This window comes from Dasypus novemcinctus, chromosome 22, assembly GCF_030445035.2.
Source record: "Dasypus novemcinctus isolate mDasNov1 chromosome 22, mDasNov1.1.hap2, whole genome shotgun sequence".
Classification (NCBI taxonomy): domain Eukaryota; kingdom Metazoa; phylum Chordata; class Mammalia; order Cingulata; family Dasypodidae; genus Dasypus; species Dasypus novemcinctus.
This window is the reverse complement of record NC_080694.1, coordinates 54,347,674-54,373,088: the sequence shown is the minus strand read 5'-3', so window position 1 is coordinate 54,373,088 and position 25,415 is coordinate 54,347,674. Positions and strand designations below refer to the sequence as shown.

General features: G+C 43.6%; 1 long non-coding RNA gene across 11 annotated transcripts in view; it reads right to left on the bottom strand.

Annotated features, from left to right (window-relative positions):
- Positions 1-25,415, bottom strand: part of LOC101429050 (uncharacterized) — a 399,778-nt gene that overhangs the window by 36,113 nt on the left and 338,250 nt on the right. The window contains exon 6 of one of the 11 annotated variants that reach the window (XR_011647053.1): positions 17,359-17,507. The exons of the other annotated variants lie outside the window; for them this stretch is intronic. This is a non-coding gene — a long non-coding RNA (uncharacterized lncRNA). The remainder of the gene's footprint in view (positions 1-17,358; positions 17,508-25,415) is intronic. 11 annotated transcript variants of the gene reach the window in all.

The window sequence follows — 25,415 nt, the reverse complement described above, 5'->3', positions numbered from 1 at the left end:
AAGAGAAAGATGAGAAGACAAAAAAGAGAAATAAATACAGAAGACCACACAGTGAATGGACACAGACAGCAGAAACAGCAGGGTGGGGAAGGGGGAAAGGAATAAAAAAGAAAAGAGTGAATGGTTACCACAAAATTAATCAAAGAAAGCAGATTGTAGAATTCATAATGTTAGCATCAAGTTAGCTGTAAAGAGGATAGTCATTCCTTCTGAGTTTGGACTCAGCAGGCAGAGGGAAATAAGGTGTAATATAAAGCTCATTTTTCACTATGGAAACAGATGGTGAACAGCTTCTGAGGATACTGAATCCTACTAGATATTTTTAAAAGATTAGATAAGTCCAAAAAATATGGCACTGAGAAGAAAAGGTATCCTATAAAATTCAGATTTTATGTTCTCTCCCCCTCTTTATGACTGAAACACATATATGATTAAAGATGGGACAAAAACTTTAAAAAGATTTGTATATAGCCTTTTTATTTATTAACTATCACTCTACTTATTTGTGCCCCAAATACATTATTAAAATTATCTTTGTTTGTGGCCAAGTGTTCTGATATTAGATAATAAGAAAAGAAGAATTTACCTCTTAAATAGATGAAAAGGGAAGGGAGTACTGCTTAAATGCCAATTATCTTAGGTTCACATACTACAAACACAACTTAGCCACAATATATAGTTCAAAGATTAGACCTAAATTTCTGGTCCTACACAGTATTTACTCATCTGGTATCACTGATGAAAAAAAGAAATCAATGTTTCTTGTAGGTTTTACCCTTTAGGAGACTAAGGTTCAGAGGAGGAAATGCGATTTGATGAATTTCATGCAACACTGTGATTTGAGCCCAGAGTCTTCTAAATCCACCATCACCACCATATGATGCCTTCTCTGAGGATATACATTCACAAGGAGAGTGGAGAAGGTCCTTACTGGACAGGCAGATTGGAATCAATTAGTGGAGGTCCTTGAATGCTTGCTGGTTATTCTCTAGCTAATGAAGTCATTGAGCTGTTGATGCAGAAACGACATAGCAAAGGACAACAGAGGGAGAGAGCAACATGGCGGCAGAGTAAGGCGCTCCAGGAGTCAGCTCGTCCCACAGGGAAGTGACTCATCAGCCAGCTCTATCTAAAGCACCTATTGGGGGGCCCAGGAGAGCAGAAGAGCATCCTGCAGCATTCTTGAAAGAATGGAAGGAGATTGTCTAACTGCAGAGAAGATTCATGAGTCCAGCACTCCATTCCACAGAGGCTAGTGCCCATCCTCGACTGGTGGTGCAAGCCACCTCGGGAGATATTCCCTGGCTGGAGGTGGAAGCTCCATCTCCCAAAAATGTGGGAGGAAGAAACGGTCAGGCACCAATTTCAGCTATTGATCAATAAATTCGGTTTGCTAAAGTCAACTCCTAAGAACAGCTAGATTAAACGTATGTCATGATTACAAGGTGGTAAGAATATAGTGAAACATGGGAAAATACAATTAATGTATCTTATGGATTATATTTAACAGCAATATTGTAATATTCTTGTATCAATGTCAAAGAAGTTACTGTATCAACATTAAGCGTCATTAATAGGGGAATACGGGACTTTTTTCTTTTGGACTAAGGTTTACTAGGGCGATGACTGCACGACTCTGTGATGAAAGTGAGAGTCACTGAGTATACACTTTCGATAGAATGTACAAGGCATGGGACTGTGTAACACAGTGCACTATGTGGTAGAAGATGGATTGTGGTTACCAGTACAAATATGGAAGTATTCTCAAATGAACTATAACAAATGTACAATACTAATACATGATGTTAATAATAGGGGGTGTACAGAAAGAATATACCAAATGCTCACTATGGACCATAGTTAGTGGTAATAGTCTGATCAAGTTCTTTCATAATCTATGACAAATGTTCCAAAATAATGTAAGGTGTTGGTGGAGGGGTGAGGTATGGGAATTCTGCACATCATGCATGATTGTTTTGTAAGCTCGCAACTTCTCTAATAAAAAAAGAGAGAGAACAGAGATTATCTGCTGCTGAAAAAAAGACTCTGGAGAAGAACTGAAACCTCTTTCTCCCTCCAACAGGGCTTTCTGGTCACATGCTGATCTCTTTAATTAATAGGATCAGAAACACTGTTCTGTGCAAAGTTTGTCACAAGTCCTTCTTTTCAATCTTCCAGTATTTCTAGTATATATCATATTTTATGATGATGATCTCCTATATCCAGAGCATTCAACCAAAAAAAAAAGCACTCACTTTACTATCTAGTAAAATTCGATATTACTTTTATGAAATTCACTAAATACATAAAAAAGGAACTGAAATAAAACCATATTGATATTTGCAAGTCCAATTTTCTGCGGAGGAAAAAATGTATGCTATTTCCTATCCTCGTAGATACAGTCAACACAAAATACATTCCTAGATAACGTGAGGTACACTATGGATAACCAAGCCTCATGAATCCCCTAGAGAAATGATCTATTTCAGATGAAATCAGTAATAAGAGTTAAGGGCAGGATATAAATGAGTAAAAATCAATTCCTAGTTCCTTGATTCACACATTCATTTACAGGGCATACTTGTATATGTCAATGGAAACCTGAAACAGCTTTTTAAAAATCCTCACTGACTGTGAGCCCTGGTTATGACCCAGGAATAAGTGTTATCTTTTGGCAAATATAAAATATTATAATAACTCTGTCGTCTGCCAATTTGGAAATGTAAAAGGATGGCCTAGGAGATATGTATGCCTAGCTATCAATCCAGACCAGACAAAATGTAGAAGAGAAAGCTTCCATGTGATGTTATATATAAACTAATATAAAAATGGTTTACTCAAGAGATAGAGTTTATGTTGGAAAAGTTTACAAGGCTATAAACAGGTTTTATTCAGTTGGTTCAATACCAATGCAAAGCCAATGTCCTAACTGGCTCCATGAATGGTTCATCAGGAGCCAACTACATGTCTACAAGTGTGTTCATCTAAAACAAGAACGAGGACAAGATGGCTCTTTGTTCGTTCATATTTTCGAGGGACAGGCTTTCCCATAAAGCTTTCTGGGGCATCCCTTGGACCTTCTACATAGTTTCATTGAACTTTCATAACTACTCGTATATGTTTCTAACATTTCTTGTGCAAAAGAATCCATAAACTATCAACAGAGCTATGGTGAAAAGAAACACCTGAACTCTAAGTTTGGCACTCAGACTTGCCCAGGCTGTCAATTAAAATTCTTGCCTTCAGAGAATACCAAAGTAAATTCTGATCTGTCACTTCAAGTTTATATCTTCCAAAAGAAGCGATTCCTAAAATAATAGCTAGCCTTAAATTCAACTTAACATGTTTTTACTTATATGGAGTCTCTTTTCCAAAGACCCAATGAGAAACATGACACCAAACCTCCTTCTCCTTTACCTCAAAGTCTTCAGGTTTTTTATGTGAAGAAATTATCCTGGAGCGCTTCTCTCCACTGGGCAGGGCAGAGAAGGCAGAGCTGTGGGAAACTATAGCATGTCTCCAATGTGCTTTGAGTTCTGTGCATGATAATGGAAATGATCAATCTTTTTATTTCCCCTCCTCCTCTCCCAATTCCCCTTTACCCCATTTTTGCTGTCTGTGTCCATTCACTGTGTGATCGTCTGTGTCTATTTCTTTTTGTCTTCTCTTCTCATTTTCTCCTCTAGGATTCACTGGGATTCAATCCTGGGGACCTCTGATGTGAAGAGAGGTTCCCCGTCACTTGCACCACCTCAGGTCCTGGCTTCTGTTGTGTCTCGCCTTGACTCTCTCCTTCATCTCTCTTTTTGTTGCATCACCATCTTGGTGCATGGCTCTCCACGTAGACGCTGGCTTGCCACATGGGCACACCTTTACCAGGAGGCCTCAAGGATCAAACCCAGGTCCTCCCATATGGTAGACATGGCTCAGTCACTTGAGCCACATCCACTTCCCGGAAATGACCAATCTTGATGTATGGTAATCTTTAGGTAACATAAAATACAAAATTTTTTTTTAATATTAGGAAAGCAGCAAAACTATTGTCAGATGTTATTGAACTCAAAAACACAGAATTCATACTGAGGGAGGTCTTAACGATAGTTCAGTCCAAAGTCTTATTACATAAATAAGGATAGAAAGTCCACCTGGGAATCAAGTTACTCTGCAAGCTCTACCATTCTGATTAGTGGTGAAACTGAATGCAGATATCTGATCTTGACTCCTGACTCTTATTATGCCACTGTTATGAGTTTTATACAAGTTCTACCATTTTTGCTCAGATCACCAATTCACTTCTTATTCATGATTTTTTACAAAAGATTTGTTATTTATTTATTTCTCCCCCTCCTCGTTGTTTGTGGTCACGGTCTGCTCTCTGTGTCTGTTCCTTGTGTGCCTGTCTTCTTTTTAGGAGGCACTGGGAACTGAACCTGGGAACTTCCATATGGAAGGGAGGTGCCCAATCACTTGGACCACCTCTACTCCCTGCTTGTTGTATCTCTCATTGTGTTTCCTTCTTGTGTCTCTTCATTGCATCATCTCATTGCATCCTCTTGTTGTGTCAGCTTGCCGTACCAGCCCATCATGTCAGCTCGCTGTCTTGCATGTCTTCTTTAGGAGGCACCGGGAACTGAACCTCGGACCCAAGTGCTTGAGCCACATCGGTTTTCTCATGATTTGATTTTAATAACTTGCTTTCAGAATTCATCAAGGATCCTGGGGTTACAGAATACGTGCTCAGGCCAGGCCAGGGACAAGCACCAAGTGAGCTGAGGGCACTGGCTACTAGGTTGGAGCATGGAGTCTGTAGGGAGAACTGCCAGGTGTCCCATCAGCACACGCTAATTAGGAAAAGGTCACTCTCCAATACAGACCTGAACTGAAACAAGTTGAGAGCACAATGGCATGCTCATTCCCCTTTTCAAATGAAGACAATGTGACAAAAGCATTAGGCAACACTTCAGGAAAGAGTTACTCCTGATAGAGTAAAAGAAGGCAAGGATGATGGAAGGTAGAGGGAGATTTTCTTAACCTAAATTTTAGAGCTAGGTAGAATGGAAACTTGGAGCAAAGATATTACAAAAGCCCTCAGCTCCCCAGGTTAAAGTAAAATGCCACTGTTCCATTTCTCCCTCCATATGAGCAAATAAATCTTCTTCCCAGGGTGTCCATGTAAAAGAGGCCAGTATTGGGAGGAATGAAATTCCCAGTTTCCATAGCTTATCAAGATTGAAACTGGAGATGTAATATTCCCAGAAAAGATAAAGAACACCTCGCTCGCTTAGCCCCCCAGGTCAGGATACAATGGACCCTCATGGATAGAGAGGGCAGGGGGCAAGGAAGAAGGGAGTGGATCTTCCTTTTATTGGCTTGTACCCCATCCTGACATGGCAACAACTGGGCCTTGGACAGTTACAGCTGATGGCAGGTGAGGCAATAAGGATTGGTAGACAAGAAGGTCTGCTCTTGGAAATTTAGGCGTGAACGATATAAAATCTTTACCTAGACTCCCAGTTGAATGTGATTCCTTCTGTCTTGGAAGAGTCAGGCAAGACAGGTAAGAAGGACCGATGATACGGAGAATTCCTAACAGATGACAGACTGTCCCATGCAGTTCTTCAAATACAATAGCCACAAGGAGCAAGTATTGCAAATACCTCTATCTGACAATGATGAAAGAAGAACTCAGAGTCAGTTACGTAAGTATCCCAGTGCTCAGCAAGTAATCGGTAGAGGCTGGATTCTAACCCAGAGTTCTTAACTCCAATTGTCCTGAGCCATGGACACCGATGCAGGGAGTATTTTCTCTCTCATTCTTTTGTCTTTTGCTTACATTCTGTAAAGAGTGGAGCAGTAGTGGAGGTTTTGGAGAGTTGGGATTTGAGGAGAATTTATAGGTTTCCATTATCCATGTTTTTTCTATCCCTGAATTATTATTGATAATGTTGAGTTGGTTTTATATTCTTTTTCAGTCACTAGAGGAGGAAATGATGTGATTTTTAGAAAAAAATAAAATATGGGCTTAACCTAACATATATGGGGTAACTAATATTTTTATTCATTGCTCTGGAATCAAGAGGGTCAAATTTCCAGTAGAAAAGTCAAATCTACCTTCCAATCAAAAAATGGATCTTTCCAGTTTAATCCTGATATAAGGGATACAAAGCAAATGTATACAGATTTCATTTTAAGGACATTTAGAAAAGGCATACATTGGGAGCTAAGGTGTTTTTGGTTGAAATCATTTTGAAAGAGAAATTTCTTAATCCAAAACAGGAATATTATGTCACCTTCCATGAAAAAAATCTGTTGATAATTGGAGCTTGAGAAGAGTGGTGTAGTTTCCCAAACCTCCTATCATCATTAACATGCAGTAATTAGTACCTCACGATGTTAAAGTTGTGAAGCGATTCCTTTGCTGTACTATTCAGAAAACATGGCTCCCTATTTTCCAGTTAAAATGAAGGCTGAGACACTAAACGTCAACCATGTCTGAATGCCATTGGGTTGTTTTTCCCCACAACCAACAACCTTACTTAAGCTCCCCACTTGTAAACTGCTAAAACCATGGAAACATTAATAATGCCCATCCCTCATTAAGCCTCAACTTCCCTCCTACTTCTACTTTTGGCCAACATATTGACTTCAAAGCAAGCATCAGCATCCTGTCCAGTTACTCAGTGGGACGCCTGTATCTTCACCCAACACCTTCAACCAAAAGAAAACCAAAACCCACAAAAAACTTCATGATCTTCACACTCTTCCTGGTCCTATAATGGTAATTATATAACCGCAACATTTTTTGTTTTTATTTTTTATTTCTGTTGCCATGGGAAAGACTGTGTTTGCACAGTTCCATCTGCAAAGGGTAATTACTGGCCTTCCATAAAAAAGCAAAAATATTGCACTACTACAAAGAAAAAGTATACATAGCTAAGGAAATTTTCAGAGGTCAAAGGAGGTGTTAACCAAACAACTGATTGCTTTGCTAATGGCAGGAATAAACAAGGGTGACTCTTTATTACCAGCCAAACTCAGTACTTTCAATGGAGGTAATAATAATACCAATAATATTTCCTCAGAATTTACTATTTGTCTGGCACCATAGACCAAGTACTTTACATGGATCTTATGTTGTCTCCACAGATATAAATCTATTATTCCAATTTTACAGAAAAAAAAAAAAAAAGGTTTAGAGAGTTGAGTAACTTGTACAGGGTTAATTAGTAGTGGAGCCAAGATTAAACCAGAGTCTATAATCTTGTTTTGCTGGCCGTCGCTCATGGTACCTGACTACAGCCCATGTGATTAGACTTCTAGCCAGCTTCTGGCCTGTTCTACTGCTCAGCTGAAGGGACTAAATCATCATCCAACCGAGTCAAAGTAAGGAAAATGCAAACTATGCTCAGTGCCAAAATACATAGAGCCATTGGCCCAACAGTGACAATAACCCTCCTTGATCTCCAGTACAAAAAGAGTATGCATGGGTAGCATTCAGAGAGCATGGCCTTTCCCACTTCCTTAATCAGTTACAGTTTCCTAGAGTTAATTCCTTCATTTACCATTCTGTGTCAATGAAATACTATCTGCTAACGTACATTATAAGACCAATTTTGAATTTTAGGAGACATGTGAGTATGTAGTGATGAGAACTGTTCTGCTGTCAACTATTTTATCTTCCTGGGAGAAGGAATAATTTTATTCCAGCCTCTTCTTTTAACATTGAGGTAATTATTTAGACTCTTAATATCTGTACCCCCTTGATATGATTCCAAAGGTGGAGGTGTAAAGAATTCCCGAAGACATCTATAGTAACACAGTAATGTTTTAAATATGATTAAGAGTTTGGCTGCCCTCCGAAGCCAAGCTTTGGAACAGGCCTGCAGCATGAATCAGGGGTCATTCAGCATGCCAGCATGTACTAGTCTGACCTTCAGAAGGGCTGGGGTTATCCCTGCCTCCCCCGAAGTGCCCCCTACCCGCCCTGAGCACACCTATGAATGGGGGAATCCAGATGGTGGGGCGCCCTGGGGTCTCCCCTTCCCCACCAGCACAGCGGGCCCAGCAGCCACGATGCTGTCTGCAAGAAGGTGGAAAGCTTCTGGCTGCAGTCCCTTGGCCTCTTTGGGTGTCCTTCTGCTGTATCACTCATCTCCTGGAAAGGAAAATGATTCCAAGCCTTTCCCATATGAGCATCAGGAAAGGAATTTAAAATCCCTAAGGGTTAAATGACCTGGGTGGTGGCGATGTGAGGGGGTAGGTAGGTGTAGATAGATAAAATACATACATACCTAGATAGATAGAGATAGAGATCAAGATACATGATGGCTAGATGATAAGTAGGTAGATTAGACAGATGATAGAAACATATATACATATAGAGATACATACATAGAGATAGGTAGCTACATACATACAGATATAGAGATAGATGATGGATAGGTAGATGATAGATTATAGATTCATACATACATAGTTATGTACATATATTAGACAGATGATAGATACATATAGATAGATACAGATGATAGACTGATAGACATGATAGATACATACATACACACAAATAGAGATAGGTAATGGATAGATGACAGATTCATACATACATATGTACACTGAGATAGATATGTATAGAGATAGATACATACATACAAAGAGATAGGCAGATACCTACCTAGACAGATGATACATATATAGAGATAGACATAGATGATAGATTGATACAGGTGATATATATAAAGAGAAAGAAAGAGATGACAGAGCTGGAGATGACAGAGCTAGAGCTAGAGGTACTGGCTTCCTTAGGAGAGAGGAGTGAACCAGACTGAGGGGCAGGGAAGTACAATGAGATACTTTCACTTAGCATTTTTTAGGCCTCAGGCAATGTGAAGGCAAAAAGCCACGAGGATGTGGAAGGATGGGGGAAGTTTGTCTCTTCCTGCCCCCTCCCCGGAGGACTTGTCTCCCGCCCACCGCAGCGTAGGGAGTCGGGAGGATGCAGAGACTTGCCTAACTGCGGGAGCCCTGGGTCCACTGAGGTATCTCTGTGGCCCCCGGAGAAGCCGGGGGGACGGGGTGGAGCGGGGCAGCATTACAGAGGCCCATCTGGCGACACCGGACGTCCCATCACTACTCGGTGCTCTTGGGGCTGCTTCCTAGAGGTGGGTGGGCCTAAGACAACAAAGCCCACTTCTTCCTTGCCTTCCCCGGGCCCCCCCCCCAACCCTCCCCTAGGGGCTGCAGTGAAAGGCGAGCGGGAGGGCAGGGGACCCCAGCTCCCAGGCCCATGAACTTCAGTGGGAACTTGCCAGGGTCTCTCCTAACTGAGGCAGAAGGAAGAGCTGATGGCCTGGGGCCGGGCCCACCTCCAGCCCAGCGCCCTCCTGGCCGGGTCCAACGCAAACAGGAGCCCAGCGGTGGCAGAACAAATCCCAGCCTGCAGTAGGGGGGCCTCTGCTCCCCGGGCTGGCTCAGGGGTCTCCCCCGGGCTCCCGAAACACCCCTACGCATCTCCCACCCAGACTCTTTGCGCCGTCTTTCGCCCTTCATCAGCCAGTCCCGACCACTAGGCTGGGACGAGGGCTGCTCTTCGCTCCGTCCTTAGCGCCAGGGCAGCGCCAGGGCAGTTCTGTACCACATGGTGACCGCTGGCCACAGGGGGCTGTGAAGCTCTTGAAATGTGGCCAGACCGAATTGGGATGCGCTGTTCGTTTCAAAAGCGCACCAGATTTCAGTCTCAATGTGAGAAAGACAAAGAGAGTCAAGTAGTCTATCATTAAATTCAAATCCTCAGGACTTGCTAAAATGATCATTTTTTCACAGAGTGGGTTAGAATATGGCCACTGGAGGTTCTAAGGGCAGGGAGAGTGAAAAGCAGTGAAATATGGGGGCATTGTCGGGATTTGGGAATTGTGCTGAATGGCATTACAATGACAGATACAGGCATTTACATATCCTGCCATAGCCCACAAAATTGTGTGGGAGAGAGTGTAAACGACAAGGTAAACCATAATCCATACTTTGTGGCAATGCTCCAAAATGTGCTCATCAGTTGCAATGAGTGTACCACACTAATGAGGGATGTTGTTCATGTGGGAAAATGTGGGGGGTATAGGGAGTGCGGCATATGGGAATCCCCTATATTTTTATGTAACATTTATGTAATCTAAGTATCTTTAAAATTTTTTTGAAATATAAATATGTATATTAAAATTAATTTCACCTATATCACATCATCTTTTAACATGGATACTAGAAAATTTAAAATCATGTATGTGGCTTATATTATATATCCATTGCACTGAATATTCCATAAGTGTTCTTGAGTAATGAATGAATACATGAATGAAAGAATGGTGACTTGAGATCAGGATTAACATTTTTAAGTCAACAAAGAAGCAAAGGTTTAAAAAGAACGAGGCATAAACGTCTTTGAAATAATTTCAGAATCTGGCGCTACATTTCATTCTGAGTCACTTGCTGTGAGAAAATGCTGACTCACCACCCAGGGCTCCTCACCGATGAGAGGGCGACAGACTGTCGGCCAACCTACATCGCAGGAGCCAAACTTGACCTTCAGCCCGGCAGCTGAGGTCTAGGAACACAAACGACCAAGTACACACACCACACGTAATTGTCAGATGGAGATGAAACGACTACTCTGGGAACCCCACAGCTTCCTCTCCTTCCACGTTTCCCCTCATCCTAAATGCGCCTATTCCTTCACTCCAACTCTCTGCTTTGAACTCTTCGAAACCCCTTCAGAATCTTGCCACTGACGTAAAGGCAGTGGCCACCGGAGGTTCTGAGGGGAGGGAGAGGGAAGCACAGGTGTAACATGGGGGCATTTTCAGCACATTGGAGTTGTCCTGCGCGACGCGGCAGTGATGGATACAGGACATTATATACTTAGTCATAACCTACAAAATTGTGCGGGACAGAGTGTAAACTATAATGTAAACTACAGTCCGTGGCAGTGGCAATGCTTTAGTGTGGGTTCATCAATCTTAGCAAACGGACCACACTAATGAGGGATGTTGTTAATGTGGGAAAGTGTGAGAGGGGGTGGGGCATATGAGAATCCCTTATATTTTTTATGTAATCTAGAGCTTCTTTCAAAATAAAAAAATACTAATATAATGATGTATAAATTTTTAAAGAAACGCTTCAGGAAAAAAGTTCATTCGCATGCTCAGTTTTACTGCTACTGAAAGTTGCCCCATGGAAATTTTTACTGCTCCAGTTTAGGGTGTCACCAGCTTTTATCAAAATACAAGAAACCACAAGGAAAGGAAGAGGGAAGGGAAGGAGGTGAGAAGCTGAAGGGGCGGGAGGATTAGAACGGGCTTTGGATCATCCAGAGGAATTCACACACATACCTTCACGCCCGCCTTGACCTGCCAACGGAGCACCTTCACTCTCCAGGACCACATTTTGTCTTCCAGGAAGGGTACAACCTCCCCATTCTGCTGCTTGAACCGCCAGTGAGACTCAAAATATAGACTGAGTATGTGCCCACCGATGAGAGGAAAGGAGGAAGCACGTGTGTGCACCGGCTCTGGCGCTGTGGGAATTCTGTTTTACTTTGAGTCCACCATTCACGTTCGTTGTCCCTGCCTGTCCTCACCTGTCATAACAGCAGCAACCAAAATTTGCAATAATGGTGACAAGCACATTCTCTCAGATGCCATGAATGTCATTGCTAAACTGATCTACAGGATAATAATTACAGGAACAGCAATAACTGCTGTGTGGCAGGCACTGTGCAAAGCACTTTAAAAATGACCTTTTTTTTTTTTTAACCTCAACCTGATATTACTGACGCCATTTCACAGATGGGGAAACTGGGGTTAATAAAACAATTTGTGCAAAGGCACAAGGGAAAAGGAGACTTTTATCATTGGTCTGGTTGACTCCAAACTGCTGGCTGTGAAGGCCCAATCTGCAAAGTGAGGCCATCAGAATAAGAGGGATATTAAGAAATTAGAGAAAACAGAAGGATCAACAGGGGTAAGAAAACAGAGGAATCAACAGGAGGTCTCTAGCTAACTCCATTGTCAAGACACAAGTGGCCTGATTGCAATAAACCTGATGCTTGAAATCTAATGCTGGAGGAGGGCAGAACCTTATGTCCCTTTGTAAGTTTCCCCCTGCCTGGAAACCTTGGCCTCATGAGCAAGAATCAAAAGAAAATGACTCAACCAATGGAAAGCAAATTCCAGATGGGGGTAGAAGGTTAATAATCTGCATTCCTTTTTCTCTAAGTTATATATTAAAGGAGTTACATGGGAGGAAAAAACCAGAGGGAAAACGGAAATATCCTGCAGCAAATGTTTTGAGCCTTATTAAAAGGTAATCCCCTCAAAATTATGTGTGCTTTTAAAATATTATAATTTTATAGAAAAGCAAAGCCACAGTTGCAGAAACATTACCAGGAAACTTGATCCTTAATATGCAACTGTAGTTGAGGGTTTGCCATGCAAGCACAATGTGAATACCTCAGAGCTCAGATTATTGGGCAATTTTGGGAAACAGGATTGAAAATCCACTAAGGAGGCACAGGGTCCCAGATCTGTTATACTCATTTCCTGTTTCACCCGGAAATCACTTTCAGACGCATCCTAGGCTCAAAAGCTTTCCTTACATGAGAAGCTTAAAAGCGCACAGTTTCCCATTCACTCTGCCCTCCCCTTTACAGTTATCTTTTGAAACTCACAAACTTCTGTCCCTGAGAACAAAGCATGCTTACAGCACTGCCCTCCTTCTCGTCTCTCTGTATCATTTTAAGTGCCTGGACCATGCAAGAAGGGGAAGCGAGTGGCAAATGCCAGCCTGTGACCTGTGTCTGGACTTAGCCAAGCCTGATGTGTGAATCAGGTGAGTGGAATGAGAGTCTCCATGGCAACGAGACTACAAGGCATGCAGGGCAGTCACAGGCTCTTTCTACCAAAGTAATAGAAACAATGAGGCCACCTGGAGTTGTTTGGGAGGGGCGAGGGTCAAGTTCAGAGTACGAGTTCTCCGGAGACTGGGAGGACCTGTCTCTGTCTCCTACATTCTGCTTGGGGTTCTTTCCCACTAGCTTCTTTGGATAATCTGTCACCTCTCTTTTGAGGAGTAAGGGGAAAATATAAATTATTAAAGTAGTCTTTAAATGGAATGTCTTATGGGGAAAATGTAGAAAGAACCACAAGAGCAAAGCGTTTCCTCTAAGAAGAAATGTTTGTCAAAGGGTTGGGCTAGGGGAGCAGATGTAGCTCGAGTGGTTGAGCACCTGCTTCCCATGTATGAGGTCCTGGGTTCGATCCCTAGTACCTCCTAAAAACAAGTGAAAAAACCAACTCACACTGGGGAGCGGATGTAGCTCAAGTGGTTGAGTGCCTGTCTCCCACGTCCGAGGTACTGGGTTCAATCCCCAGTTCCTCCTTAAAAAAATTTTTTTTTTAAAAGAAGGTTGGGCTAAGTTGAACAATCTCATCCCATTTTCACCTAGCTTCTTTGCTGTACCTTGCAATGTGTTTTGTTTTTACTGTTTTTTTAATCCCCCCATGGCTTTTTTGCATGCTCTCTGCTCTCTGTGTCCATTAGCTGTGTGCTCTTCTGTGTCTGTCTGTATTTATTTTTATTTCCCGCCCCTTTGGCGTCTTGCTTGCTGTCTGCTCTCTGTGTCCATTCCCTGAGCACTCTTCTGTGTTTTTACTTGTCTCCCTTTTTTTGTTGCATCACCTCACTGAGCCAGCTCTCCAAGACGCTTGTGGGCTGGTGGCTCTCCACCGCGTGCGGGCGAGCCTGCCTTCACAAGGAGGCCCCAGGACACAAACCCAGGGCCTCTCACATGGTAGGCGGGAGCCCAACTGATTGAGCCACAGCCACTTCCCTACCTCGTAATGTGTTTTTATGTCCTTCCCTATGAGAAAAGACCCTGAGCTACAATTTTAAAGGTTGTTTTATTATATTTGCTGTGAATAGGTACTTTGAAATTACTCTAAACTTTTAGGGAGAAAAAAAATTGACATGGCTTGTTTTAGGATTCATGTCACGGAGACTAGGGGAAAAATCATACAATGTTAATGAAAACCAAAGCTTGTATCGGTTACCTTGCTGGACAAAGATAGCCTGCATGTCAGGTGTGTGTTAAAAAGAACCAGCACAAGGCTTGTGCATTTGGATCCAAAACATGGAAGACAGCAAACGTCCCTTCCCCACTCTCTACCTTTTTTAGCTTTGCTGTAAAGGAGGTCATTGGGTTCCTTGCAACCATGACTCCAGAGCCCCAAGGAGAGAGAAGAGGCTGCTCCAGGCAACTGCCACCACCGCTGTACTAAGCGCCCATCCGTCCCACTGCAGCCAGAGGAACCTTGCCACACTGCAAATTTGATCAGGCCTTTCTCGGACGCCAAACCTTTCAAATGGCTTCCCCTTTGCTCTGGCAAGTTGAAATCCCTAACCATGTTTCCCAGCCCATGGATGATCCCGCCTCTGAGCACTTTAGTTGCGTAGTCTGCCATCCCCCAAATTCGTACTGCACACCACAGACAAAGTAAGCTACTTTAAAAAAGAAATTAGATGTGATAGCCAGATCCTGAGCCTCAACAGACTCCAGCACCTACAATCTGATTTATTGGACTTACCACACTCAGCTAAGATGGAGGTGAAGAAGGACAACCACCACACCATGGAGCCTAGAGTGATTACAACTGAAAATGGGAGGATTGCATCCAGCATCCAGGTGGAATCTGAGCCTCCTCTTGACATAAAGGTGCAATGGACACAACCAATCCAGTGTCCACATAGAAGAGGTGGCATTGGATTGGGAAAAGTGGACATAATGGACAAAGGGTATGGGGAAAGGCAGGAAGAGATGAGAGGTGGAGGCGTCTTCGGGACATGGAGCTGCCCTGGATGGTGCTTCAGAGGTAATCACCGGACATTGTAAATCCTCACAGGGCCTACATGATGGAATAGAGGAGAGTATGGGCCATGATGTGAACCAATGTATATGAGGTGCAGAGGTGCCCAAAGATGTACTTACCAAATCCAATGGATGTGTCATGATGATGGGAACGAGTGTTGTTGGGGGGGGGAGAGGGGGGGTGGGGGGGTGGGGTTGAATGGGACCTCACATATATATTTTTAATGTAATATTATTACAAAGTCAAAAAAAATAAAAAAATTAAAATAAAATAAAAAAAAAAATATTCTATTAAAAAAAAAAAAAAAAAAAAGAAATTAGATATTTAATATAAATTAAAAATACGTAACACACATTTTGCCATTTTAACCATGTTAAGGGTACAATCCAGTGGCTTTTATTACAATCACGATGTTGTGCTCTCATCACCACCATCCATTATCAGAACCTTTTCATCACCCCGCACAGAAACTATACACATTGACCAGTAACTCCCACCCAGCCCCAGTCTGTAATCCACTTTCTGCCTCTATAAATTTGCTTATTCTATATATTTCATATAAGTGGAATAATACAGTAGCTGTCCTTTCGTATCTGGTTTATTTCTTTCAACACAATGCTTTCAAGGTTCACCCACACTGTAGCATGTTTCAGAACTTCACTCCTTTTCATGACCAAATAATATTCCATTGTATTCACATACCACATTCTGTGTACCCATCACTGGGTGGTGTACTTCAGGCTATTGTGAGATCAATATTTACCATAACTCTCTCCGATCTGTAGGCCCTTTGTGTTACGGATTTCTTCACAAAGGACCCTTAACCCATGTCCCCTATCTTAGCTCTGACATCACATCCTCCAGGGAGCCTACCCTGTTATGAAGGTGAGCTCAAAGTTCCCCTAGGTGTGTCCCCAGCTGCCCCCATAGCAGGGCCACAGGAGGCTCTGCCTGCCTGCTTAGCAGCCAAGCTCCCCCTGCAGTTCCAAGGGGTGACAGCGAGACGTGTGGCTTGTTCACCGTTGTCCTACCATGGGGCCTAGCTGTTGGTGGGAGCCAATCATTCTTTCTTCGAGAAGGAACGACTGAGTGAATGAATACCTGACTCGACAGAGGAGCGGCTCAATGGCCATGCGACTGGACGGGTCCCAGAGCGCCCCGCCCACACCTGGCTCTGAGCCTCAGTCCCCTTTGCCACTTTCTTTCCAGCCGTGTGGCTCCAGCAAAGTCAGGGAAACTCAGAGTCCTACTTTTAAATGGGTGTTAAAAAAAAAAAAATTTTTTTTAATAATTAAAAAAAATTTTTAATAAAAGAAATCAGTGTAACACCACCTGACCGAGATTATTAGAAGGCTAAAATTAGAAAGCATTTGGGAAAGTCCTTGGGAAAATTTTAATATATACAATAGCTTTTCCCAGCAAGGGCTGAATAAGAGAGAGAAGAAAGGAGCTGGCAAAATTCCCCCAAGGAGGGAAGCAGGCAGGAATCTGAAGAAAACCATGTAACGGAGTCAGGCAGGGGGAGCTATAAAAATTCAGGGCAGGCCTCATGTAGAGTGGATTGTATGGATGGCCTTTTCCATGTACGGCCCTCTCTGAGAGATCATTATGGTCTCCTCGTGCCATTTTTGACCTAAACATCCTTATAATTCTCAATTTCTCACTTATATGCCATGTTTATTTCCACCCAAAACTACTGCTGCAACTAGCTCCTGGGCCTGTGTTTATTCTCATTCCAATTGCTTAAATGCCCTCCTTCCCCCCACGCCCCTTCAATCCCTACCCATCCTTCAACATCCTGGATAAATCTTGAGGAAACCTGCCCACACTCACCTCTTTCCTCCTGAACGCTTAGCTCAGCCGGGCTCGGACTTCACCGCTCAGTGCTTTATTCCCTACATGCTCACATATGGGTGCCAGGGCCTCTTTTCAAAACGTGGGGAGGTACAATTGGAGGGGCCAAGGCTGCAGGGCTCAACCAAGGGCAGGTCTAGCATACAAAACACGAGGAGATGGTAAAGAAGTTGAGGGGGAGAAGTATAATAAGAGTCAGAAAATGACATCTATGGAGCTGCCAGGAGAACAAAAACATACAGAGACTATATGAGAAAACGTACTAGCTTCCCAATTTACATTAACTTCAAGAGTCCGTGACAGTCAAACAGGACAAATTACGAAGCCAGTGTGGGATGACGTGGCAGAGCGCGGGGAGCAAGTGGGAGACATGGTTTCCAGAACAAGTGTACCAAATGGTTCTTTATCCCGACTTGGAAAATCAGCAATATGATTGCTGGAATGGCAAAAAAGAGACAGGATGAGAAAAGTGCCACCAGAGCGATCAACTGTCAACTTTTCCCTGCGGACCAGCTACCGAGCGTGGGGCATTATGCGAGGTGTGTACTGGGTGTGCAAAGACGGAAGGCAGAGGAGCGGTGAAGAAGAGTACCTGTGTCAGCCGGATCTGTCAGTCGCTCTAGGAGTCAGAGCGCACATGGGAAGACATTCGTGATTATATGGAAAGGGCAAAGGAGCGTTCACTCCACGCTGAAGGAGGCGGGGAAGGTTTTACGAGAACGGTGATATAATGACTCTGTCCTGAAAGAAAAGAGGGAAAAGGGGCTGGGATAGCATGTCCAGTGAAGGAAATATAAGCACAGAGAGGGCAGTGGGATTGGTGAGGTAGATGGAAACAGGAGAGAAAGTTTGACTAACACAAAAGCTTTGGCCAGGACATGGATTTGGAAAAGTAGGTTGGGGATACCATGGAAAACTGGAAAGATACACTAAACACAGAGGGAAAGAAAACTTTGAAGGTCAGCTCCATAAGGAAAGAGGAAAGAGATGACAAAAACTAAAGGAGAAGAAAGAAAAATGATGTTACAAAGGATTTACCTCCAGACGAAAATAAAATATTAAATGTCTGTAGGTTTAAAAAAAGTCAACCAACAGGGTTAATATCACTAGTAGGCACATAGTTATCAAAACACCAGTACAAAAATAAACAAATAGCCAGTAAAACAGCAGATACAAATAATGAAAACAAAAGTAACAAACTGGGCATTATTTTGCCTGTCCGATTAGGGAAATGTATTTAAAAAACAAACAAACCAACAGGGTCGGTACTGGTTAAAGGGCAGTAAGACCGGCACTTTGGAACGCCAGTGCTGGGAGTTTACAACTCTCCGGGGAAGGAATGTGGCAGGTTGCACTTTAAAAGGACATAGCAATTCTCATAGAACACTAACTTGATAAAAGAATCAGGAATTCAAAACTATTCATGCCCAAAGATGCTCTTGACAGCATTACTTGCCTAACACAACAAACTAGCAACAACAATAACAACATAATTACTACAAATAACAGAAAACCCATCAGGGAATGGTAAAAATAAAGTGTGGTGCAGACCACGTCAAGAATTACAACACAACCATTAAGTATCATGTTTGGAGAATTTTATTGTCACAGGAAGAAAGGGAGTCCAAACATGTGTATGCCATGTGATCCCACTTACATAAAAATACACATAACCATAAGCACACAAGGAAACACACCCAAATAATAACTGTGATTCTTTTTAGGTTGCATTATTATAGGCTCTTTTCCTTTTTCTTTTGGAGGCCTTTCTGCATTTTCCAAATTTTTTCCAATGAACATGATTATATAATTAAAAATTATATTAGAACATGGAAAAAGAAAATAACCTTTTAACAGCAAGTAACATTTAGATACAGCAGTTCATCGAAAATGAAAATTATCCATATTTCCACCTGCTTAGTGATAGACTCTTAATTCAATGTTCCCGATAAGAATGCATTTCCCCTCTAAATCCTGTGGCTGTGTGACACTAATGAAATTATAGATTGTATAGGACGGTTCTCTGTACATTTTACTGTCCATGAGAAATGACTTTTAGAAGTTCTCTCATTGTTTCTCCATATGAAGGTTTTTATAACAAAAATGCACTTCAATTCTATTTTGGGTCTTGATTTTTTTCAGAAGGCTTAAACTCTTCTGGGAATCTCTCTCTCTCTCTCTCTGTCTCTTCCTCCCAGGCTCTCCCCTCACCCATAACATATAGGTCTCTTAAATACTACCTTCAGACCAAGATAGTAGCATTTTCTGTGACTTCTTTTTATAATATTCAAAATGGCATCCTCTATCCAAAGAATGATTTAAAAGTTTCAAAATTACAATTTAATTTCAGCTGTATTTTTTGGATGTTTACAAGTACCCCAGGAAACAACAACTGCATGTGTGGTATCACACACAAAAAAGAAAAAAACAAAAACGCAGTATGTTAGAAGCCAATGTGCTATTCATTTTTTAAAAAATGACATGGGATGAACTGCTTTCCAGAGCAAATCCTCAGTTCAGGCTGTGTTTGGGGCAGGAAATAGAAGCTGGCAACAGCTCCCTACTGTAATGGGAGTGGGGGTGGGGGGTGGTGGTAACTCTAAATGACAGAGAGAAGCCTGAAAATTTTCTATTACCAAACCACGCAATTAAAGCATTAAATGTGAAATCTGAAGCACTGTAAATTTCCTAATATGGTATAAGTGCTGAGTTTCCCAAATGATGTTTTCTCATCTTTCAACATTTCAAAGAGCATGCCAAAACCCCAAAGAAAACATTTCCATTTTCAAAACAAAAATCAATCACACACATCCACATTCTATTAATAGTGTTGTCTTGCCTTAAAGATCCTGTGCCCTTATTCAAAAGCCCATTCGAGTTTACATAAATTTTAACATGACTGAGAAACTCCCCTCCAAAATAAACTGGACCCATGAGGGTGAGTTAGGCGGGACTAAGGCAAAAGTAAACCAAATCCTTTCTGGATTTTCCTTCCCGGAGACGACACGGTATGCTTCTCATCGCCACACCTAAGGACTTTGTAAATATGTTCTACATCTTCAGCAACATTTTGAGTGTAAAGGATAAAAGTTGGCACGAGGCACACACATTCCGCCAATCCCTAAACATTTGAAAACCTAAAATAAAGAGGGACACAAGCTTAGAACTGAAAATCCCAGCCGAAATTGCCAGATGAAGGAAAGAATATTTCAAAGAGCCCAAAAGCCAGACTCTAAACTCTTGACCCTGCCACCATAAACAGGAAAAAAGCTGACCCACGGCATTTTATGTTTAGAGACAGGAAAAGGCCATTAAAATGTGGTGCCCTTCGTTCTCAATTCAAAGCCTCATGACCGGCTACATGTGGGCCCAGCAGTGAGTCAACTGCTTGGGCAAAGCACAATGAGAAATGTAAGACAGAGGCTCTGCGCACAACGGGATTCTATTTTGGGGAAAGGAAAAGGCCCGACACATAAAAGAATTGTTAAGAAACAACAAAGGGTCATTTATTCCATCCTCAACAACTGGCAATGCAACTGAAATGGTCAATTGAATGCCACGGTGCTTTGGGAAAAGGAGTCACCATCACTCACCTGTGCAGATTTTTTAAGCTCTGGGTCAAGGGTCCCTAAGATGTCTCTACAATGGCAGGGCCGAGGGAAAACCAGAGTGATACAGGAACCACCAAGCCCACCCTTATCGGTAAAGTGGGGAGGAACAGAGAGATGTGGCATAGGATTCAGACAAAGAGAGGAAGCACAGCGGAGGCGAAAGAATCACATCGGTCAAGCCAACCGACCCAAGTTCAAATCCTGACTCAGCCACTGGCCATGTCAACAGGGTAAGTTAATGAATCTGTCTCTTCTACCTTTCATTAAACAAACTCTTAAGGCTGAACAGGGGAAGCAGATGTGGCTCAACTGATAGAACATCTGCCTACCATATGGGAGGCCCAGGGTTCAAACCCAGGGTCTCCTGGCCCATGTGGTGAGCTGGCCCGTGCGCAGTGCTGCCGCGCGCAAGGAGTGCCGTGCCATGCAACGGTGTCCCACGCGCAAGGAGTGTGCCCCGCCCCGCAAAGAGAGCCATCCCACACGAAGACAGCACAGCCCGCCCAGGAGTGGCGCCGCACACATGGAAAGCTGACGCAACAAAAAGAGACACAGATTCCCGGTGCTGCCTGACAAGAACGCAAGTGGACACAGAAGAACATACAGTGATTGGACACAGAGAGCAGACAACGGGGGGGGGCAGGGGAGAGAAATAAATAAATCTTTAAAAAAAAAAAAACACTGAACGGTAGACACTTTCCTACGCAATTTACAAGTCTTACTTTATTTAATCCCAAAACAGACATGAGAGATTCTGTTCCTATGCCCATTTCACAAAAGGGAAAACTAAGACACCGAGAGGTCACACCACTTCAAAGCAGCAGAGCAACGGTTCCAGCCCCCCTGGCAATCTGGCTCTGGTCTATGCCTGAAACTCTGAATTGCTTCCTTTATAAACTAGGGCCCCGAACACTTACTTTTCATGATGGTTGCGTGGATTAAGTGAAACGGATGCAAAGCACCCAGCACAGTGCTTGGCATTTGGGAGAGCCTGAATAATGCAGCTCCCTTCTACTTCTTCCTACTCTCCAGCCCCAACCGTGGGAGGCTGGAGGCAAGATTCTGCACACAGAGAAAGGCAGCTGCGTCAATCTGCAAGGCTGGGGGCTCCGGGGCAGGCTGGAAAACAACCCTCTGTCTTTAGCCTCCGCGGCCTGGAACAAGAGCTCCAACTCCAGCACGGAAGGCCGGCATTGGCAGACAGAGACGGCCTCTATTTATTATCATCTGCATTCAAGGCACAAAAGCTGGACAGACAAGCCTTAGAGAAACGGAACGTTTTCTGATGACTGCCCTAGGCGTTATACACATAGATGCCAAACACACAGAGAGCAGGATGAAGAGGGTATCGTTCCAGCCACAGGTGGAAGGAATCCACTTTCCAGACCCTTCCCCTGCCTGGAGACTGGCAGTTTGTGTATCAGGTTGCAGCTTGCTCTAGGACAGTCCAGGCATTGCTGGGAACCAAAAGATAGCCGCCTTTTGTGAAAAGTATTAAGAACAAATTAGGCCCGGAGACCCAGGGGAGCTGGGTTGTAAAGCATGAGAAAATTTTGTTTTCAGGCCCTTTGGCAGTATTTTCACGAACGGATGAAAATAAAATGAAGGACAGAGACTATTTTTGTATCTGGATGTTAGCCTGAAATATCACTGAGGAAGGTGGAAATGTTATCAGTTAAGTGACTTACCTAGTAAGGCAAGCAGGGACCCGCACAACCCCAGGGGTCTAATATTGCCGGAACATTCCAAGCCCACGAGCTACATGTTGCTAAATAAAGACATTTACAGATGCTCCAGGTAGAAGCTGTCTATATACTCTTTCACCTTTTCCTTAATTTTAAAAAAAGTCATATTTTGTACTAAAACAACATGAGAACGTGGTTTCATGGCGAGAACAAACCATCACTACAGTCCAATATTCAAATTCTTGCTCCAAAACCCTGAGAATTTTTAACATGGCTTAAAATTAATTAAGAATGAAAGCTGACCTTCTACATTTTCAGGCTTGGTCACCGTGGCTACAGGGTTCATTGACCGCCTGCCAAATCTTGCCCAAGTACAGAACTCTCATCCATGTTTTCCTAAAACGATAAGCTTCCCTTGTGAATAAGCTTGATTTTTTGCTTTCAGAATTCATCGGCTGCCAGTCTGCTCTCACAGCCTGTTACTAAGAAGGACTCGACAAAGAGCCCAGGCGCACAGGCTAGGAATCAGGCTCGTTCTACATTTTAATTACAGCTTAGCACAAGTGAGAGGTAGGCCACGCAGTCTTCTCCAGAAGAGGTTCATTAGAAACGGCAGCTTTCTATTGGGGAAACAAAACTGGCATCCTCCAAAGTGTTAATGGGAAAAAGCCCCTGAATGTGCAGTATGCTTCTGTAATCAGACGCAAGCCACGTTTATCCGTGTGGCTTGGCCCAGGAAGTTCAAAGAGAGCAGCAGAGTTGGAAAGGGGCAAGGAAAGAAGAAACAACGAGCAAGTTTCTCAGACTTGATAGAATTGTGCCCAACATTTCTTTCTACTTACCAGTTAAGCTCTCTGCCCCCGAGCAGGGGGAAGGTTTGTTATCTTCCTAGCCATTCCAAAAGCCCTTAGGAGGGGTGGGGGCGGCAGGGAGCGAGCCATGGGCTGGAGGGCTGGTTTTGCTGGGTGCATCTCTTGTGAGTCAGCAGAAGCCAGGGCCTTCCAGAACTACTTGAGACAACAAGCTGGAAAGCAGGACAATAGCTCCCACCTCCAGACAGTGAGAAATTACATCGTCCTAAGGGATTGTGGCCACCCATGCTCAGTGCAGCTAGCTAAGCGAGAACATTCCCTGCCCTGGCCAATGGGAGGCCCGCAGCCACAGCTGCTCTCAGAAGCTCTGGGTGGCCTGGGCTCCGGCAGCTCCAGGCCTGTGGCGGTGCTCTCAGGGGATGGGGGGAGCGGCTGACAGATGGGGGTGGCAAGCTGCATCCTCCCACCACGTGTTCCAAATCCCCTCTCCAGTCTTAGGGAAGTCCCACGGAGGCCTCAAGGCTGCTTTCAGTACGGCAGCCTGGCTCGCCACCACTCCACAGCAATAAATTGAAACTGTGCCTCGGAGATTCCAGAAACCCGGAAGAAACTTCCCTGCTAGGAGGTTGCTTGGTGCTCTAGGAGCAACGGGGTAATTAATTCCACTTGGTGAAAGAGAGGGCACAAAGAAGAGAAGCCTTCTCAAAGTCCTCTGCACGGTGACACAAAGCCCTTGAAAGACTGATGAAGAACCTACGTTTTCAGGACGTTGTGAACTTAAAACAGGTATGAACTGTCCTCCGACTGAAGAAAAAATCTTAAAATCTGAGGCAAACGATAAGAAAGTTCCATGAAAAATACGAGCTCCTGTTGTAGTTTCCTAGGCCGCTCCATGAAACGGGTTAGCTTCACAGATGGGAATTTATCAGCTGACACTTTTGAGGACGGGAAAGCATCCAAATCAGGGCATCATCAAGGAGACGCTTTCTTCCTGAAGATCGGCGACCTGTGATCCTTGCCGCCTCTGCCGCATGGCAAGGCACATGGCCTGCTGCTCTCTCGCTCCTCCTCTGGGTTTCCTTGCGTTCAGCTTCTTGCTTCCAGGGCTTTCTCTCTCTCTTTCTGTTCATCCCATTTATAAAGGACTCCAGTAATAGGATCACGAGATGGGTCACAGCATAACTGAAGGAGCGTCATCAAAATGTCCTACTTACACGGGGTTTATACTCACAGACACAACTGCTTTAAAGGACATGGTGGAAGTGGATGAGGCTCAAGTGGCTGGACTCCCGTCTACCATAGAGGAGGCCCAGGGTTCGATGCCCAGAGCTTCCTGGTGAAGGCAAGCTGGCCCATGCGGTGAGTTGGCCCACACAGAGTGCTGCCCCACATAGGGGTGCTGGCACAGCAAGACAGTGCAACAAAAAGAGACACAGAGGAGAGATAATAAGAGACGCAGTAGACCAGGGAGCTGAGGTGGTGCAAGAAAATGATCGCCTCTCTCCCACTCTGGAAGGTCCCAGCATCGGTTCCCAGAGCTGCCTAATGAGACTACAAGCAGACACAGAAGAACACACAGTGAATGGACACAGGGAGCAGACAATGGGGGGTGGGGGGGAGCGTGAATAAAAATTTTTTTAATCTTAAAAAAAAAAAAGATGTTGTTCTGGGAGTATACACAGCTTCAAACCACCACAGCTCCCTTGGGGGATACTATCATTTGCATGTAAGAATTATCAAAATTGCAACTGGAAAATGACCTTATACGGAAGGTTCAATGCGGATCAGCAGAATATCCATGTCTACATAAAATACCATGACTTTAAAATGCTGTTTGGCCTAAAGTAAGGGGGAAATGGAAAGGAGAAATGAGTTTATATGGCTACGAGTTTCTAAAAAAGAGTCTGGAGGCTGGCAGAAGGTTTGCCCTCATGCACAACTGAGCAGAGTCAGAGAGACAGATAAAGCAGATACAACCCCCAGATATTGGTTCCTTTGAGGGCTAAAGAGACCCATGGGAGTTATGGTCATGGCCGATGGGGTTAACTACCAGGGCAGATGGCCCCTCTTTGGAAATGGTGTTTATGTGTGATGAATCTGGACTCAGATGGGATCTCCCTTCATAAGACTTTCATGCTAATGTGCTAGAGGTGCAGTTAATGTTGGGGTTTAAGATATATTTAGGGGATTTGAATCTCTGGACTGACAATGTGATAGCCAGATCCTGAGCCTCAACAGACTCCAGCACCTACAATCTGATTTATTGGACTTACCACACTCAGCTAAGATGGAGGTGAAGAAGGACAACCACCACACCATGGAGCCTAGAGTGATTACAACTGAAAATGGGAGGATTGCATCCAGCATCCAGGTGGAATCTGAGCCTCCTCTTGACATAAAGGTGCAATGGACACAACCAATCCAGTGTCCACATAGAAGAGGTGGCATTGGATTGGGAAAAGTGGACATAATGGACAAAGGGTATGGGGAAAGGCAGGAAGAGATGAGAGGTGGAGGCGTCTTCGGGACATGGAGCTGCCC